We start from the raw sequence: 6,372 nt of genomic DNA on the forward strand, positions 1-6,372 counted from the left end.
AGCATAGCACCACCAGAGGTTGACACAATCCTGCTGCCCACTGCAGCAGAAGATTCTCACTGAAGGCACAATACCTTCCCTGAAAACCATGAAGTTCTGCTTTCAATATCCTTTTTCAGAACTTTATTGGCTTGTTCCCTGGGCAAAATAAATCCAAAGAAAACAGTATTTGCAAGAAAGTCATATGTTTGGTATATTAAAGTTTTCAGGTAACTTTTCTCTAGTATTAAGATACCAGATTGACATTATGAATAGTACACTGTTGTGGACTTGCCCCATAAGGCATCAAGACAGCGTTACAGACCTAACAAACTGCTGAAAATGGGGAGAGTGTATTGAAAACACTGCTTGACATGCATCCTGCTCTGAAACCAGTACTGAGCACAGCCATAGGCAGGCACCACTAGATACAGCTTTTTGCACTGAGCCACTATCCATTTCTTTGGATGGATGGACAAAAGGAAAGCTCACTTCATAATGAGACATTATGCCTTTTTAATTCCTGAACAAAATGAAAGTTTAAGCCTGACTACTTTCAGTAGGGTTCTTCATGTCATATGTAAGCTGAAATTGGCCTTTGAGACAGACACATGGGTATACTGTATATGTATACAGAAATGTGTGTATACACACCTATTTATCCATTATATATATATACACATGAACATAATATATGCATATAAATGTGCACATGTAACTACATTTTATTTCATCATGTGTAAATGGAGCTCCTCTTTACAGAGACTTTTAAAAAACTTTAATAATGTTCAGGTTTTGGGGGAACTACCCCAGAGAACAGCCAGCTGCAAACAGGACCTTTCAAGTACACTTTTGTTTCTTCAAGAAATGTTCGAGTATTAAGTAGCTCATCCCAGAGCTGACCGAAACCTCATGGGAATCAGTGAGTTTCTGTCTGTGGGCTTTGGATCAACTCCTGACATGTCTGTTTTTTAAAACCTGTGTCTCCCACACATGCATGGGCAAAGCTTAATTTGTCAGAGCAAAAATGGTCCTCAAAAGCACTGTTGCAGACCAAAAGCACAGCCTGGAGATTAAATCAGGGTCAAGTAACAGGTTAATGAACTTCGTAAAACTGTCTCACCTAGCCATGTAATTAGAAGTTTTAATTAAAAAAGGACTTTGGCATTCCAGGTGCTTGAACCTTGCCATGCAGAGGCTTGGAAAACATAGAAATTTATGGCAATTTCACTTAAAGGCTAATGGTGGTTGTGCAGATCCTTCCAGCCTTGGCTAACAAATAAAAAAGGCGAAGAAATACGTTATGGCTATAAAAGAGCAGCAGATACAGAAAACATGTCCAATGAATCCCTCTGTAGATGACAGCTTTTCAGGTACCAGAGGATAATCCCACCTGTTTTAAGGAATATACGTTTCTTTAGCCACATAGGGAATGGTTAATGCTGCAGTTACTTATTGGTGCAGCAGCAAAGGTGCTGCACAAGCTGAGCTGTGCTTCAGCTCCCCAGGCTAGCCTGAGTGCAGGGCCACTGGCCAGCCAGCAACAGGACAGCTGGAGGCCAGGTCCATAACTCCATCACAAATTGCAAGGAAATCACACTTCCAATGACAGGCAGCATGACCTCCAATATTTCATAGCACAGAAGTACTTCATAGCCAATTATTATTAATTCATCAACCTGCCTAGCAAACACAGCAGTTAGCCTTGTGCAGAGAGCCCACACAGCCGACCCAAAGGAGAACACACTCTGACGAAATGTGGCATTTAGGATTGAAAGGCCAAGGTGGGGTTTTTTGGTGAATTCCTACCTGGCCTCTTTGTCCTCTGCTAGGAAAGCTCTGCTTTTGGTTTTAAAAAGAGAGAAATCAGAAAAAAATATAAAAGTGTTTTTTCATTTCTTTTCACAAGTAGTGAGTATATCAGACCTCTCTGCAGCCTTCTGCATCATTTAGTAGTGGCTATAGCAATACGTTGTATTCAGATTTAACTACCTTTCTCATGCTTCAGAAGCGGAAGGATCCAAGAAGCCTTCAATACTACACCCACCTGGAGCACAAGCCCGCCTGCAAATAACTAGAAGCTTGCTTTCTAGCAACCACAATGTGATGAGCACCATCGAGGAGCAGTTCTCTAAATTACAGCCCTGCCAGATGCATAGCTAGAGGATATTTCCAGAGGGTTGTCCTGTAATAACCAGAGGGTGACTTACCTTGAACAGATGATGACTCAAAACCTATGGAAACAATAATGATATACCAGAGTTTCCAGGATGTTTCTGAGTTGGAACCCATATCTCCAGGCCACAGGATTAATTCCTGCAGTATCACATCTGGTACTACTGTTTCCTGGGAAGATGACGGGAACTACAGTTTTCAGCAATATTGTTACAGCATATTCTACAGAAATAGTGAGGTTTATAAATATTTCTGGTTCTCACAAACTAAAAAAATATCTGGAATGCTTGCATTCTTTGCCTTTTAGAAGATGCCAAGTTGAGTAGCTCCAGAAAGGATGCCTTCAACACTAGAGTGAGGGGAAACACAGCGTCCAGGAGCCTCAATTCTGAACACCCAGAGCCACTAAGGGAGCCTCAAGTCCTCGACAGGCCTTGCCCAGGAGCCAGCAGCTAAGCCTGGAGAAGAGAAGGCTGCATGGAGACCTCGTAGCAGCCCTCCCAGTATCTGAAGGGGCCTATAAGGATGCTGGGGAGGGACTCTTTCTTTATTAGGCACTGTAGTAACAGGACAAGGGTTAACAGGTTCAAACTTAAACAGAGGAAGTTTAGGTTAGATATAAGGAGGAAGTTCTTTACTCGGTTGTCCAAGGGAGTTGTGAATGCTCCATCCGTGGCAGTGTTCTAGGCCACGCTGGATGGAGTCTTGGGTGATGTCCCTGCCCATGGCAGGGGGGTTGGAACTAGATGATCTTAAGGTCCTTTCCAACCCTAACTATTCTATGATTCTATGCTGTTGTGTGATTATCCTTCCTCATGTCTCATGTTGTGGCTGAAGGGTATTAGCAGCAAGCTGTTCAATACATCACCTCCCTTAGCTTAGATCTTCCTCCCTGAAACTGTTGCAATTTGAAAGCAGCTCTTTCACTGCTAAAAAGAAGTGCCCACTTAAAGGAAAACTGCCACTAATTGGTGTGGGAAGGAAATTACAAAGAATCAGATCACATTTGGCTTCAGCGTGACTCCGAAGGATTTCCAAATGATGCACTTACTTACTTATGCTGAAGAACTTCTCTTGGGTACGATGTATAGGAGTGACTGAATGGGCTGTCTGGGGGTGGAGTACCTTTGTTGAACAGAAGCAGACACCACTGTGCTAAAGAGACATTGATGGCCCTGAAATTACTATTCCACTAATGTAAAAGATAAAACTGTGTCACACTTGGCTGTGCCGGTTCTAATGAAGCTGCCACACATGCACAGTTAATTGAATTTTTCCTCAGAGCCTGGAAGAAGTAGCTGGATGGCAACATCTGGCAAGGCAGTGGGAGCGTGGTCTGGCTTGCAAAACATGAGTGGGATTTCACTGTTCGGAAAAGCACAGGCAGGGTGTGAGGTTTACAAATGTCTTCTCTGCTGTGGCACATGGAGCTGACCTCTATGTCCCCGCTGGGATGAGTTCTTTCTTCCTTCCTTACATTGTATTTATCTCAAGGTGGTGACCAAACTAACATGGTCGTATGTTTTAAAGCTTGTCTCAACACCAGTGACAGGCACTAACATTTTAGTTCTACTTTATAAAAAACTGCAGGGGTCATTTGTACTATCAGATGATGAACTTCTGGTGTGTGTATATATATATATTAATTATTTTTTTTAGCTAATCCAGGAAATTTTGATAAGAAGTTGCACCAGTACTGAAAAGTTTATATGTTCCTCTTTACATTTGCTGAAAATGCCAATCTTACATTGTTCTGAGGATTAAGTCAAGCTTGATGGTGTTTTCACTGCTATTAGTAATATGAATACTGCAATATGAATTTTTTGAATGACAATAAATTGAAATGGAAATGTTAAAAACGAATCCAATGTGATATAACACTTCAAATTATCCTATGTGGCAAGGTTAAGTGTTTAAATACACATTTGGTATATGCTACATATATATAATACTTAAGTGCATGTATAAGTGTGTACACTTAGACAATAAATCTATTCTTTACATTATTAATATTAAAGTCTATTATGATGTAAAATAAGTGGGGTTTATTTATTATATTATTCTCAGTCATTTTAGATTAATGTTTAATGCACATGAGCCATTATGCACATTATAATAATTATGCAATAAGCAATTTAGAAATGCTCTCTGAACAGTGGTTGCCTTTTAATAATCTCGCAAGACCCTACAGGTGGATACAGCGTGCCACTTACTCCCACTGCTATAAACCCTATATTCAGGGTCAGGTTGCAAAGCAGCTAATACTAATATATTCCAGATATTTTTAAAAGTTGAAGCAATTTGCACTGAGCACTCATTGCAGCAAAGGCAAATAAAAGTGACATTCAGGTGGGGTGGCAAAAAAGCATTTGTTAAAAACATTGTTTGCCATATATGGCCTCTTAAAAATACCACAGGAAGGAGCAAAGAATCTGGTCCAGATAATTCCCTCCAGGTCAACAGCATGCAAAGAACTGAGCTGGAAGATCTGCTATATAACACTGGGAATATTCAACCTCTATCTCTATCTGAATATCCAAATACAGCTACACGAGATGGAATTAAATTAGCTGTGCAGAGGACACTGTGCCTTGTATTGACTGTAATGTCTGAAATGAAGCCAGCAAAAGGAAATCTGAGAAACAGTTGGGTTTTTTCTTTAGTTCAACCTTTTTGATTCACTAATACATTTAATTCTACTGGTTATTATTTTTAACAGATTCATAAGAAAATAAACAGCATTTCTCAACAGTATTTATACTGCCAGATACAAATCTAATAAACGTTATCTTTCATGACACCTTCTGTCTCCTCTGAAAAGACCGCACACTTCACTACATTCATTTAAAGGAACAGCTGAAAAATCTGTTTCCTCCTCTCTGTTATTTCCTATTTGATCTATGCAATTCCTCGCACCATCCCGACACCTGTATTTGTACTGGGGTGTTTGGATCAGAACAGATAGAAAAAATAAATCTGTTCTGGTAGGAAACAAAATTGGGTTTGCTGTTTAACTGTGACACTGTTATCGCTGCGCTGGGACTTGGGCATTCTACTCACTCCCTTCCCATGCTGGGGAGGGGCAATGCCAAGAAGGGACTTGACTTGGATAAGGAGCTGCTCAGGAAAATTCAAAGGAAAAAAGAGGCTTATAGAAGGTGGAAGCAAGAACAGGCGGCCTGGGAAGAATACAGGGATGTTGTTCGGGAAGCTAGGGACCAGGTTAGGAAAGCTAAGGCCCAGTTAGAATTAAACTTGGCTAGGGATGTTAAAGATAACAGGAAGGGATTCTATAGGTACGTAGTGAAGAAAAGACAGAGTAGGGACAATGTAGGCCCCCTCCAGAAGATACTGGGAGAACTGGCTATCCTGGATTTGGAGAAGGCTGAGGTTCCTAATGACTTCTTTGCCTCAGTCTTCACTGGCAAAGGCTCTGACCGCACCACCCAAGTCTTGGAAGGTGGACGCAGGTACTGTGAGAATGAAGACCTTAAGCCCACCGTAGGAGAGGATCTGGTTCGAGATGATCTTAAGAACCTAAACATACATGAGTCAATTGGACCTGATGAAATCCATTCGTGGGACCTGACGGACCTGGTGAACGAAGTTCCTAAGCCACTGGCCATCATATTTGAAAAATCATGGCAGTCAGGTGAAATTCTCGACGACTGGAAAAAGGGAAATATAACCCCCATTTTCAAGAAGGGGAAAATGGATGACCTGGGGAATTACAGACCAGTCAGTCTCACCTCCGTGCCTGGCAAAATCTTGGAGCAGATTCTCCTGGAAGGCATGCTAAGGCACATGAAAAACAAGGAGGTGGTTGGTGACAGCCAGCATGGCTTCACTAAGGGGAAATCCTGCCTGACCAATTTGGTGGCCTTCTGTGATGGGGCTGCGGAACTGATGGAAAGGGGCAGAGCAGTTGATGTCATCTACCTGGACTCGTGGAAAGCATTCAACACTGTCCCACCCAACATCCTTGTCTCTAAATTGGAGAGACATCAATTTGATGGGTGGACCACTCGAACTGGCTGGATGGCCACATGCAAAGAGTTGTGGTCAATGGCTCGATATCCGGCTGGAGACAAGTAATGAGTGGTGTCCCTCAGGGATCGGTGTTGGGACCGGTCTTGTTCAACATCTTTGTTGGTGGCATGGACAGTGGGATTGAGTGCGCTCTCAGCAAGTTTGCTGATGACACCAAGCTGTGTGGTT

Source organism: Psittacula echo (assembly GCF_963264785.1).
Source record: "Psittacula echo genome assembly, chromosome: 7".
Classification (NCBI taxonomy): domain Eukaryota; kingdom Metazoa; phylum Chordata; class Aves; order Psittaciformes; family Psittacidae; genus Psittacula; species Psittacula echo.